General features: G+C 29.0%; 1 protein-coding gene and 1 long non-coding RNA gene across 7 annotated transcripts in view; one reads left to right on the top strand and one right to left on the bottom strand.

Moving 5' to 3' along the window:
* The window catches only part of LOC139426887 (uncharacterized), a 317,926-nt gene that overhangs the window by 27,406 nt on the left and 275,933 nt on the right, over positions 1-14,587 (top strand). The window contains exons 1-2 of one of the 3 annotated variants that reach the window (XR_011638033.1): positions 4,567-4,709; positions 9,138-9,272. This is a non-coding gene — a long non-coding RNA (uncharacterized lncRNA). Of the gene's footprint in view, positions 1-4,566; positions 4,710-9,137; positions 9,273-14,587 lie in introns of those variants that run through there. The other 2 variants (XR_011638031.1, XR_011638032.1) reach the window with 2 other exon arrangements.
* LOC107447961 (silk gland factor 3) overlaps positions 1-14,587 on the bottom strand; it is a 463,042-nt gene that overhangs the window by 230,449 nt on the left and 218,006 nt on the right. The gene's annotated exons all lie outside the window — the stretch shown is intronic.

Here is a 14,587-nt window from a genome sequence, read left to right as displayed (position 1 = left end):
ACTAGAGCTGCACAATGGGCTATTGGTGATGGTCCGGGAAACATCCCTGAAGATGATCCGAAGACATGCCATCACAATTTTGATATTTTGCAGAGGGGATGGCTCCCCTGCTTTGGTAGCCCGACGACCTGCGTTCGAAATCGTGCACTTTACGATAGAACAGTTTAACGAGGAATGATACAGTGCAGCGTCGGTCCCTAAGCAGACTGATCAAAGCTTTCACCCACCCGCTTACTGACCGCAGCCAGAGTTGCTTGACTTCAGTTGTTCTACTGGAAACAGTATCCTTTTTGATGGAAGCTAACCGACATTTGGGCTATATGAAAAGATGCACTGGAGATGTATTAGAGATTCAAATATACTTCTTCACCTATGCGAAACGATGGTCTTATTCCTTAATTCATCCCATCTCTTTACGCTATTTGAATTTGAGTTAAGTAGCAAATGGCACGATTTTGCATTAGTAATTAATGAGTTATTTCCCACATATAAATAATTTAGTTCAAATTGAGCCTGTGAGTTTGGCGTATTTGTTTGGCGTGTTGTTTGGCATGTGCACGAGCGCTGGGTTCACGACAGAGAAAAGGGAGATGGCAAAATATATTAAAATATCCCATATGATTTTTTTTATCTGAAAAATAGCGTTTTGAAAAAGGACTATTAGTGTACCAGCTATTAAATTCATGGAAGGCTTACTTTTATATATATTTTTACTTTGATAAAAAAAAAAGATTTTTTTTCTTTGTAAAATGAATTCTTTCTAAAACTTAAGCCTTTCAAAATTTGTTTTATGTTTGGAAAAAGTACATCTTTATGTTTTTATTTTGTAAACCCATTTTTTAACTTTATTTTTAAATCAGAATGCATGCCAGAGTTATGGGAATATTCGGAATAGCTAAAAGAAAATACCTATGGAATAAATGTTCAGAAAAACAGGAAATGACTCCCGGTCAATATTCTTAAATGGGATTTGTGACATAATTTAGAAAAAATATAAATTTCAATTATTCCAATATTGTAATTATTTATTTATATTTACTAAATAGATATAATAAAATAATGTGAAATCATTAAAGATTTGAAAAAAACAACAACATGTTTCTGAAGTTCGAAGTTTTGCTAATTCTCTCACTCTTAAATAGAACATTAGAAAGAGTGGCTTAAATTTATAATAATAAAACTACAAACCCAATTATATGAAAATAATCTCAGTTCTTTTGTTGTAATACATAGATTGGCGAAGATTGTTATCTTGATTTCCTACAAAACCATTATAATTACATATCAAATATTTTTCTTCTTGTTTTATATTTGAACACATGCCGACAAAATTATTTTTCGCCCAGCAGAAATTACTAACAATAGAAATGAAAATCTTTTCAATTATGGTTTTTTAAGTTTATTGTATTATTAAATAGTTTAAGTATAATATAAGTCCTTTGAGATTAGAAAATTTACTAATATATATTTTCTTCAACTTAATGAGAAGGACAAAGAAAGAAAACTATTATTCCGATAGTATTATTCTTAATTAAATCTGGATGATGTATTGTATATTATTCACATTGGTTAACAACAGGCAACTAAATATTATAATTTCTCTTAAAAATGTATTTATTTCCTTTAATAAAACGATTGAATAGGTGACGTTGTATAACACTATATTTGCATCAGTAATCTGGCTTCTTTGAGATATGTCGGGCATTCTATTTTTTTAAAAATCATTTTGGTTAAAATTTTGATTAAAATATTTTCAAAAATCTCAGTGACTCGCTAAGAATATGGATTTGTATTTGGCGATTTATAAAATACGTATTCTTATGCGTTTTTTTTTTACGTTAGCAACTGTTCTTTCCATTCTGTTTATAGTGCGCCAAATCTGTCAAGTATCAATTCTCTTAAGCGACACATTCTATATTCTTTCACAAAGATTCTTTCGCAAAGATTTCAATTCTTTCACTATATATCTCTTGCTTAACCCAAATACTGGCACCGAGCCATGTAGAACATAAATTAATTATTCATAGAAGTTACCAGGTACACAAAACAAAAATACATCACGGTTACTACATTGCACAAAAAATAAATCTAAGCTAAATAAAAGATAGGAATTATATTTCAACAAATTCCGTAAGTGATACGGAGCTGTTTTTAATTAACTTCACGTTAATTAACATTCTAATCTATGTGAGAAAATTAGCTCAATTTTAACGTGCCTTTTTGCTTATAAATGATCAGCTGGCACTGACAATGCCTGTGACGTCATAAGTTACAGGCGTGGTTATCCGTGATATTCTTCTCCTTCTTGAATTACAAGTACCCAGTTCTAGCAATGAACCGCATTTTTTCGTTTAACAAAAATAATAAATTAAGAATACTCTTTCTATTAACAATCATATTAAATAATTTTCCGAAACAAAACTGTACCGTAGTGGACTGATCGCTAAAACACGGTTCCCAGCAGATCACCGAAGTCAAGCATCACTGGCTGCTGTCAGTTTGCCATTGACCACTTGTATTAGTCTGCGTAGGGACCGAGGGTGTGTGGTATTGGTCCTCATTAAACTGTTCTACCGTAGAGTGCTCGACTTCGCGTGCTGGTCGTCGGGCTACCGAAGCAGGGCTGTCATCCCCTCTGCAGAGGATCAAAATTGTGATGGCATGTCTTCGGATCATCCTCAGGGATGCTTCCCAGACCGTCGCCAATAGCCCATTGTGCAGCTCTAGTGCAACGTAAATGAACTACAACAACCAAAACAAAACTTTCATTTTAAATGTCATTAAAAGAATCAACGATAGTGATATTTTTCCCCAACTTAATTTGGTAATTGCAACTCGAAAAGAAGACAATCACTGATACACAGACACATGACCTATGACCTCAGTGCCAGCTCATCGCTTATAAACAAGATGGTGTGTTAAAGTCGAGATAAGTCTTTCAACATAAGTTTGCATGCTAATTAACATGAAGTTAATAAAATAAAGCCGTATCGCACATCGAATTTGTTATAATATAACTATTTCTTTTCTACGTCTTTTACTTAACTTAGATTTATTATTCTTTAACGTAGTTTATTGTAACCGTGATGTATTTTTGTTTTGTGTAGCTGGCAACTTCTATGCATAATTAGTTTATGTTCTATATGACTTCGTGTCTGTCTTTGTGTTAAGAATTATATAGTAAAAGAACTGAAATCTTTGTGAAAGGATATAGAATGTGTCACCACTTAAGAGAATTGATACTTGACGGGCTTGACTTACTCGAATTAGAATGGAAAGAATATTTGGTAAAGTAAACAAATGCCTCGTGTCAACAACCAATTAGTATCGAGAAACACACACTACGTCACTTGAAGGTATCCCATTCTTTTGATTTATTAAAGTTTTAGTTTATTCTGTGTAACACAATTTTAATTATTTGCCAGGAAGCTAATGCACTTCTAGCAAAAACACATGAAAAATTTATTTTGCAATTCTTTTTAATCATGAAGTTCAGATTTAATTCGAATATGGACTTAATTTAAAACCACTATCACTTAGCATTTTACTCTTTTAGTGGTATATGTCTGTTCTAATCAATGGTTTTTAAATTCAGTCACTGGTAATATCGTTCAATGTCTAATTCAAACTATGCACTTGTTGCTTGAACTAATATATTCTCTCATCAGAATCTTTCGATTTGTAATAATGAGACGGAGTCATTAATGTAATGCATTTTTTAAATTTTATTTTATTTATTATTATTTTTTTCGCATTTCTGAATCTAATTTTATGTCAGCTAGTCTACAAGTTGCTTGGATGCCATTAAACTTCGTTTTTCGAGATTTTTTTATTATTATTTACTCTCGGTGAAAACATTTTAAAACAAAAGTGAAAAAATTAACCAAAACAAAAAAGTTGAAATACGTAGCAAATTTTCCCAGATGATCACAAAATTCATTAACTTAATCAGATTGATTTAATTCTATAAAATTTTTAAACGTCATAGCTCATTACATTTCTAAAATTGCAAGATAAAATTATTAACTAATATTAATTAAGTAATATTAATTAATAATTCCGATTTTAATTAAAAGTATTATTAATTAATTATAAATTATTAATTATTTATAATTAAAACTATTAATTGTATTTATTTTATAAATTAAATTGAAGGAGAAATTATTGTAATTAAATTACATTAATTACTATTTTTATTTAGCTTATTAAATTTTAATTCATTTTATTTTGTTTATTCTTATTATTATCATATCTCATTAACTAAAATTTCAGAACACCGTAATATAAAGCTATTCAAAATTAAATAAGATGAAATCATCAAAGAAAATGATTTCGAATGATACCAAAAATCTCTCACAGCCGTAGAAAAAAAGATTCTATAAATAACTTTAATCCGGAATTTTAAACTTCTAATTTCATCCAAAATCCAAAAAAGAGAAAGCCATCTTTCCAGCTGTAAATTCAATAATGATATTCTAAGTTAGGTTAACAGACAAAGAAATCACGCTCACTAAATCAAAGTCACATGCGTGATTAAAAACAACGGAACTCGTAATCTTTCCCTTCGTCAGGTCGAGGGATAAATACGACGGACGATCTTATCTGATCTAATATTTTTCATTGCAAGGCACATGGTTGGGATTTGAGCATACATTGTTTACCTTTCATCCCGTCACGCCAAAACGATCGTCGCGTGTGTTTTGAAACAGGTAAACAATTATTCGAATCGATTAATTTTTTTCTCTTCTCTTTACCTTACATAAAAGAAAAACACACGACGTTTCCTTTGTATTACTTACAAGCGATATAATTAGTAGTGTTTTTTTCCGTAAAAAAATATTCTATTTCATGATCTTCCTTCAAAAGTAATAGTGATGTAATCGAGACATTAATTAGTAACTCGACAAGAATGTTTTATTGGTTTTGGGTGTCTGGTGCAAAGTTTTATACTCGTAACCAAACACGTATTTAGATTGGTAAATATTGCATTGCTAATAAATTAGTGTGTAGTACGCTGTTGTAATTTGAGTTCATTATTGTCAGTAATAAACATTAATAAACATTTAAGTAATAAACATTTCTTATTGATGAAATAATTCATTGCAAAATAAATAAAACTTTCGAAAAAAAATTTTTACAAATTTTTTTATTTGTTGTTGTGTTGTTATAAATTAGATTATGACATACAGCATGAAACTCGGTGTCTTTTTCAGCATTAAAGGTAAAATCTTCCAAACACGGCACACTACTAAGGAATAATTTTTCAACTTTGCACTCATTTGTAGTTATTTAGATCTAAGAGAAACAGTTATTTATCATAAAAATTTCTATGATCTACAAAATCAATTATTGATAAATTTTTGAATATGAACGAAAAAACTTTATTGTTCAAACTACTTTTTTTTTCTTTTTTTTTTTCTTCTTTTTTTTTGGATTTCATATTTTAGTCAAATATAATTCCGATAATTTAACAGATATTTTTAGTAACTATTAGACTGTTTTTTATTATTAAAAATACCAAAATATATTTTTACTTGTAATTAGTGCGTCAATATATATTAAAGAATACCGGTTCCCTATTTGCGAATAAGGGTTAAGGAAATATGATAGCTGTGTTTTGTTACATTGCTAGTATGTGAATAGCTAAGTATTAAATTTTATTTATATGTTTATATGCGTTATCAGTTGTTTTATTTATTTTGATGACTTTTCATTTGTATTTTCATGTATTATTACATGTATTTTCACAAATAATGTCCTGTTTTTCACATGTTGCCTAACATAAAATGTTAGAGTCTTTACTGAATTTTTTGTCTACTCTGTAAAAAAAAAAAAAAAAAAAAACTAAATGTCTAAAATATTTGCCGTAAAAATTTAGGGTAAATATTGAATTTAGAAAAAACGATGCGTTGCTTCATTTATTTTAATGAGTTTTTATTGACATTTTTATACTTTATTTAATTTATTTTCAGGAGTAAGGTAAGGCCATTCTCTTCACATGTTGTTTCATATTAGGTAACTCCAGTTTTTGAATATCCTATGACTGACATAAGCACTTAGGGTCTTTATTGAATTTTTTTTGTCAACACAGTAGAAAAAAAATAAACAGAAGAAAAAAAGTAAAAGGTCTAATATTTAAAGTAAAAATATACTGTAAATGAGTGTTGAATTTAGAGTAAACGATGTGTTTTCTTTTTATTTATACCAAAGAGTTTTCATTTGTATTTTTACGCAATTTATTTATTTTCATGAATAATGTTATGTTTTTATATGTTGTATCACAATGGGTCTTTCTATAATTTAAATTTTCTTATTACTGAAAAACACTAAGATATTTACTGAATTTTTCGGCTTACTGTAGAACCCTACCAGATTACACTACAAGAAGTATCAGTTCTCGTGGTGCCCGTATTTTTTTACTGTAAATTCATTATTCACTGTAAAAATATGGAAAAAAAATCGAAGGACAAGTGAAAAAATAGAAAAAGTAGAGGTTGAAAAATAGAAAAAGAATACGTGAATACCCACTCAATGTTCACCAGGATTAGATACCTAAGAAACTGTTAAACAAGCTATCGCACACTGACCCCTGTACCATTTCATCTTAAGGTTTGACTAGCTTAATAAAATATGTTGGAAAAATAGTGGAGACGTCATAGAAGACACTAAGTAAGGTAACCACAGCATTCCATTGACATTAATTCGCACTATTTTTTAGTGCAGAAACTGAAAAATACTTTCAAGACAATATTTCACAGAAATATGAACCTTAAAAATTGTTTTACAGTGAATGAAGAAATACCGCTTATAGGCCAGATGAAAAGTGTTTGTAAGCGTGACTTTAGGAACTTCAAGTTAAAAACAAAATCAAGATGCCAAACCTTTTCCCATCACTCGACCACTGTTGCAGTTGCACTCATTGATGAGATAAAACTCAAGTTGACTTGATCAACTTGTCAACTTGTGTTGACAATGCCAACACAAGTTGACTTCGATTCCCAGAAAACGGAAAATTAAATCGTATAAATGATTTCTTCTAAATTTTTTATGACTCGTTTGGTTTATTCAAATAAACCTTTTATTGCAACTTGATTAATTGTGCAATATTTCTGTGCTTCTCATCATTTTGCGTTTCGGTAAAATTTTACTTGTTTACAGTACAAAAACAACTAATTGCGTTTTGACTTCTTTGTGCCTTAATACCTATATAATTATGGAAAAATAATTATGCGAAATAATATTAATTAAAAATAATTACTAATTACAAATTTTACCTCATCTATAAACATCGAGGAGGAGATCCAATGTGGAATAAATATTAGGTAATCATAAGTTCGTCTGATTACAGTCCTCGTCAACCTCTATCTGGAATTTACCATATTCAAATTAATCTATACATACAAACTGTATAAAACTGTATACTATAAAAACTACGCTTACAAACTCTTTATATACACTTTGTATTGTATACAAATGCTATACTGTATACTAATTCTTTCATGAGGATTACATGGGAAATATGCAGCGTTATATTAAAATAACAAGTTTTTAAGAGCTTAATAAGTTTGGTATTAACGTTTGTGACAAAGTTTAAAGGTTTCTTAGACTTCGTTAGAAAATGAATCACTCTGTAGCAATCAATTTGTAGCTTCTGATGAATGGGTCAATTAATTTTTTTGCATTAAGATTGGTAAGTATGCTACAGCAGAAGTTCTCAACCCCAAAAATTTATTTTATAACTTTCACTGAACAGCCAACCCAATTCTAAGTTTACAACTATCAATGTTTAACTTAGTAGTCTTGTTAATTTGAGCCCAATCTAGAAAACAAGGGACATCCTGGATCAAACATTTGGGCAAACTAACCTTTGTGGAGAACATTTTGATAGAACTAACCCACATTTGAGTTACATGTGGAGGAAAACCTCCCACGTCAACCCGAAAATAAGGAGATTCTAACTCAGAATCTATCTACTACTGAGGATATTATGTTAGCATACTGTGTAGTTAGTAAGACTCAGTTTTTTTTTCTTTTCTTTTTTTAAATTGTTTTTATTTTTTTATTTGTGGTCTGCATAGCTAAAACGAGTGTGTACCGCTATGTTATAGAAGAGTTACAGAAAATTTCTTATAATCCTTCAACGAAACAGTTATTGGCGTATTGGTGAAAACTTTACTGTTCTGGCATTAAAAAATAGAAGGGCTTGAAATCAGTTCATGCAATCCAATTAGAAAATTTAGACTTTCAATGTATTAAATATAAATGCAATTTAATATCAAGACATTTTCACTCATTTAGAATTCGTAAACGTGATTAAAATAATGAATATTCCTGTTGGAAATTTTTATATGTCATTGGTATAAAATATATGTATAAGAGATATTTATATAAATACATATATTTTATATTTCTTATTATCATATAACAAGTCTCTAAAATAAATTCTTTCATAAATTTTTAAAAACTATTGCTTCGTTTGTCTTTCAATCACATATAATTTGCTCAAAACTCAAGGTTAAACAACTTCAGTGGCTGTTATCACGACACCACACAAGAATATTGTTATATTCGACCAGCTTGGCACGAGTGTTTAACAGACACCGGTGGGGGGTTCACATTCGTTGCTCAAGCTGCAGAGCCTCGTTTTTTTGGAGAGGGAGGCCCTGTTTTATTTGAAGCAGAAGGTGGCCAAGAAGGATCAGGTGGCAAGTGGCGTTGAGTGTTGGCCAAGGCCCTCGACTTGAAGCTCTTGATGCCACACAGCATCCTGGTGAAGACGGACATGACGAAGTAATTAGCCATCCCCCGTTCTTCGCAGTTTTCTGTTTGGTGGGTGGTCTTTGGTTCGAAGACAGGTAGATTTTTCTTCCACATTGTTTCAAGAATTTTCCATGGTTAAATTTTACATTGTCTCAAAAAACTGAAAGAAATGTTTCTATGATTTTGTATGAGACGTTTCAGCAATTAACAAATAAGCAGACAACAAGCCCATGTATAGTAAGAATCATATTTGTTTTATTGATAAAATTTTAGTTTGGGAAAAATAAATAGACAGTGATATGCCAAAGTTTAAATTCATGTTTTTTTTAATTGCGAATTAGGATCAAATTTAATAAAATCTTTTGAATAATTTGTAGTTCCGAAGAAGAGATGAGGTTAAGTGAGACCCCAAGAACTTGAAAATAAGGAAATTGAAAAGCGAAAGCATGAGACAGATTGCTTTTTGAGTAAAATTGTCCGGATCCAATATAGACAGTTGTACCAGAGAGTAAGTAAGTAACATATGTTATTCAGTAACAAAACTACGAACATTAACAGGATTATAAAAGATAAAATAAATAAACAGTTCTAAGCTCAAAATATAGGACTGCAATGCTCAGAGACCAATTTGTCAATGAAAAAAGATCCGTATTATTTCAGAAGGAATTTTTTTTTACTATCCAAGTGTGGATAAATGATTATTCTAACATGCAAACTTTCGAGGAAAACAAATATATTGAATGTTGCTCAGGAAATAGCAAATTAAATATAATTACAAATGATTTGTGCAATGGTCATTCTGCTTCATATGATGTCAAGGTGCCTCTTTATGTTATGTGAGCCCATTCCTCTGTTTAACAATAAAACAACATTATTTTATTGCTTCCCATTTCCCTTTAAAATTAAATCACTCTATAACTATATAGTAGAATAAAAGGAATCCCCACGTCAGAAAATATCTTGTCGTCTTACATAACATCGGTTTTCTTATATTTATGTCGACCCTGATAATTATTACTAAATTTTTATTAAACCTTCATAAGGTCATGAAAGTATACTTCCCATAAATTTCATTAATCCCAAAAAATAAAATAAAAATTCTAATGATGGGTTTTGTTTACATAAATATGGGTAACAGTAAAGGTTTGCGTAGAGTCAAGAAGAGAGGCCAACACTAAGAAGTTATATTTTTCTTACATGTTTTTCGTCCAAACTTAGATCATTTCTCATCGAGTTTATTTGTAGTTACTAACACAGAGTTCATAAATTCGGTTATTTATAGGCACACAAGTTCAAATTAATTAAAGCCCAAGATAATGCTTAATAAGATTAATGAAGTTATTTGTACAAATAAATCTCAAATATATTTTATCATAACAGAACTGGAAAAAAATTAATCAATAAAATATTTCCTTTCATATCAGTAAATGTGAAATTTTGCAATCAAAACTTTCCCCACTTTTCGAGTAGCTAAAGCTCTCAAATCTCTAACTCGAGCATCTGAATGCTAGATTTAGATTGCCCAATTGCAAAGCTAATTGCCAAGAGAAATTTAGCTTTAATCCCACTAATAGTCCTGTAAAATGAGACTTTATCTTTAATAAAATTAACACTCAATATATTTTTTTACATAAAGCTTTGTCATCTTATTATAAGTGATACCTAAAAACTCCTTTCTATATGTTTCATTATTTTTTTAAGTTAAGTGGAGGGGGGTGATTTGAGGGGGATTATCTGAAAGATATGTTTGATGACAATACAAGTTACAATTTCCTGACCACTACAAGAAGAATTGGTGATGCTATGTTATCACCTAATAGAATTTGTCATCCATTGAAATTTTGACCACTCTCCTAATAACTGGAACTCTTTGCCTAATGCTAATTCAGGCTACACTTGTGTCATAAACGATATAAGAAAATTTACAGCTATTTTAACAGCAACCAAATAATCGAAATATTGTTACACTTTCGAACATAGATGGGCATTATAATAAATTAAATGAAATAAAATAAAATAAAGTAAAACTTTTAAAAACCACGTGTTCCAAGTAAACTAAAAAAAAAAGAGAAAATAATTTTATTTTTGCCAGACCGAAAACATAGAACTCGGGGGACATCAGTTTTGTAATATACTTCTACCACCACTAAAAATTCTTAACATCTTCGAAAGAGATGCTCCCTAATTTTTATTTTGCTTTAATGTCTGACAAACATTAATTTTTATCCTTTTCAGTCTATTTAAAAAGCATAATTTGAAAGAGTTTAATCTAATTTTAATATATATCTTGTATTTTTTATCGGAAATATGTTATTTATTTTTATTAATTTTTTAAATTCTTCGTAATTAATTTTAAACAATTAGAAAAAATTGTAAATAATAAGTAAATGAGTGTACATTTTTTCTTCGTGGATTCATTTTTAATTTTTAGTATAATTCCTTGCACATTTAGATTTATATAACAATATTAAACTATATTATTTAATTTCTAATAAAAATAATTTTTTTAAATTGACTATGAAAATTCAACTTAAAATATATATATAAAAATTATCTATTAAATTATTAAATATTAACGCAATAAAACAAATTATTATAAAATTATTTCATAATTATTTGACGAAATTAGTGATATAAATTAACTTAAATAAATTCCGTTCCTTTCTTAATCTACAAACAACGCTGCCAAAATTATGGAAATATAATGTCAACGCCGTCTTTTAACTCTTTATTTTCTAAATCAACTCGATGCATCGTAAACTGAAAAGATTTACTCATCGATAACTAAATCTGTAACAGATCAAACAATCAACTACTCCGCACTATAGGAGAAAAGGTCTGTCGGCGAAATAAATAAAAACCCCGAACATCCTCAAAACAATGTAACGCTTAGATGTGTTAGAACATATTCTTTATTGGTTATAATAACAACTGTGGAAGATTATTAGAGGGCCATTTTTCCAATCAAACAAAAATTACTTATTGGTTATGTTCTTATTAAGATTATTAAAATGAGTTATACAGCGATTGTTCGTAAAGTTTTGTTTGCGAGGAAGATAGATAATGTACTTATCAGTTTCTAATCAACGGAAACAATTCGACAGGTTTTACAGTTTCCTATAATTTATGTTTCCGTCCCACAACTTATTGCGATAGCGAACGCAAACTTTGTAGAAATATTATTACGTTAACAATGTGTAAAAGTCACGATATGATTGCTATCTTAGATTTGGTCTAAGATATTATTAAATCTGAAAATAACCGAAGCTTGACGATTTTTTATTGTCATCAACATAGTTTTATACTATTTTGATTGATTCACTACAATCATGACTACTTTTTGTTGTAAAATTCTTTGATGTCTTGTTTCATGAGTCAAGAACGAGAGTGTTATATATGACCCATTTCATATACGTTGTTTTTGTCAACTCGCTTTTGGTGTCGTTGGAGAAAGAACCTTGCAAAGCAAATTCGATTCATTTTCGACTAGCTTGAGCACTTAAATTTCTCTTGGAACTCCATACCTAATGATAATGCAAAGTTGCAATCATTTCCTGATCGCTACAAGCAGAATATAAAATCGTCCTTCGATGCAGAATTTTTATTAAACATATTTTTCATTATTTTATATTAATTTAGTTTAAAATAAGTTTAAAATATTATATTTAACATTTTACTAATTTATGGTTACAGTTATTTATGGTAGTTATTTATGATTATCACAGCATGGAACACCGTTCTCTTTTTTTGCGTTAAAGGTAAAATTCAATCTTCAAATCTTCCAAACAATAATTTTTCAAATTTGCAATTATTTTCAGTTTTTTAAATCTGAGAAAAACAGTCATTCATCATTGAAATTTCGTTAATTTATAAAATCAATTAATGATACATATTTAGATATGAAAGAAAAAAAAATTCGAACAGCTTTTTTTTATTTTATATTTTACTGCTAATATAATTCCGATAATCTAACAGATTTTTTTAATAATTATTGGACAATTTTTTATAATTAAAAAGCGTCAAAATATAATTTTGCTTGTAATTAGATCGTCAGAAAAAAGGGACAACGGTGTCCCAACTACGTCAAAAGGTTAATCGAATTTTCGACTTATTAGAGTGTTAAAATCTTATCTGAATAACCTGAGGATAATTTGCATTCTTCTTCTGGTAATTAAGAGCAAAATTAACTAATTTAACGTTTCGAAAAGTTTGAAAGCTTAACTTTTAATAGGCTCCGTGCTGGAATGCTCTGTGCAAGTTTTAATTGTCTTCTGATGGTTAAAAGCAGAATTTTTCACCAAAAGAATTGATGACCAATCCCAATTTCGACAACTTTTTGACAAATTTGTTAAATTCGTCAAAAAACCTCTGGTGTTCCACTGTTCTACCTCTTTTAATAAATACAATTTCATGTATATCGATATTTAAAGTCGTACAGGTAAAAATCAAGACAATATGTAAGTACGAGAATCGCGAGAATATGTAACTCAAATTGCATGCGTGAAAGCATTTGCAATTTTTAACCTCTTACGCATTCTCACTTTTAGATCTGAGCTATTTAGATCATTTTTTAGATTTAACGAAGATGGGTACAGTGTTAAATTTGCCACTAAAATATTCAAAACAACATTTGCTAACAATTCAGACAGATAAAATTTCTTCAACAATTGTTTTGACGCTTTTGAAGGATAGCATTGTAAATTGGCAACTTTGTTAAGAAGCTGTGTACCTATTTTCTATTATTAACTTTAATAATACTAATACTTGACTAATAATTAACTCTAATAATACTTTAATTTTTTCTATTATTTCTATTATCAAGCCAAAACGAAACGAACTTTAATTGTTATAAATTTCTCCACGTTAAAAGAATGTTCTGATCTGAAACAATAAAAAATAAATTTTTAAAAAAATTTATTTTAGAAAAAAAAAATTTAATTTAACGACTCTCTTAAGAAACTAAAAGACAGCATAACCATGCAAATGAATATACTCTTTTAAAAGTTAAAATCAGTCTATACATTCATGGTGAATAATTGAGAATTAAAATGGATTTTCGATTGCTTATCAGTTTTATTTATTAGACGAAATATATGTTGCTGTCGATCTTTTTTCTTCTATTCTTGTAGTTAGAACCAGGAATTTAGACTTAAATTATCTAAGCCTTAAATATGAACACTAAAACATATAATTTTTTTACGTTTAATGCATCCAACCGCTGTTAGTGCCCAACCTATCACCATTAAAAATTTCTATTAATTTAATAAATTTTATGATATTTTCATTTAAATAATATCAATATACTATGAGAAAATGTTTCTGTTAAATGTACTTAAATGTTCGCTAATTTTTATTATCTATGATTCCGAGCACTGTTTTTTCCAAAATCAGAGGTTAAAATAATCAAGTGCAAATTTCGCCGAACTTCTTTTTACTACTTATCTCACTTTTCTATTAATTTTCATTAACACTATCGAATTTTTAAGGAATTTAAATTGCTGCTATTGAGTATAAATATACCAATATGCTCGCAGATTTTTAAATCTATAAATATCCATAATTCAAAGTATTTCTTTCAGGATATTTTGACCATGCACTTTTCAATTATTTATTTGTTTTATCGTTTAACTTAACTAAAGAATTCTCGTAGCTTTTTTGACTTATTTTTATTAAACTCTTTCACCAAGAAAAATAAATAAAAGCTCTAACCAAGGCGGCAATTTAAAATTATGTATACCATCTTTTTGTAAAAAACTGTGAAGGCTTCAGAATGCACAAATAGCTTAAAGATTAACAACAACAACAAAAAATATTTAACACTTTTAAA

This window comes from Parasteatoda tepidariorum, chromosome 1, assembly GCF_043381705.1.
Source record: "Parasteatoda tepidariorum isolate YZ-2023 chromosome 1, CAS_Ptep_4.0, whole genome shotgun sequence".
Lineage (NCBI taxonomy): Eukaryota > Metazoa > Arthropoda > Arachnida > Araneae > Theridiidae > Parasteatoda > Parasteatoda tepidariorum.
The sequence above is the reverse complement of the archived record's forward strand: the minus strand, read 5'-3'. Positions and strand labels throughout refer to the sequence as shown.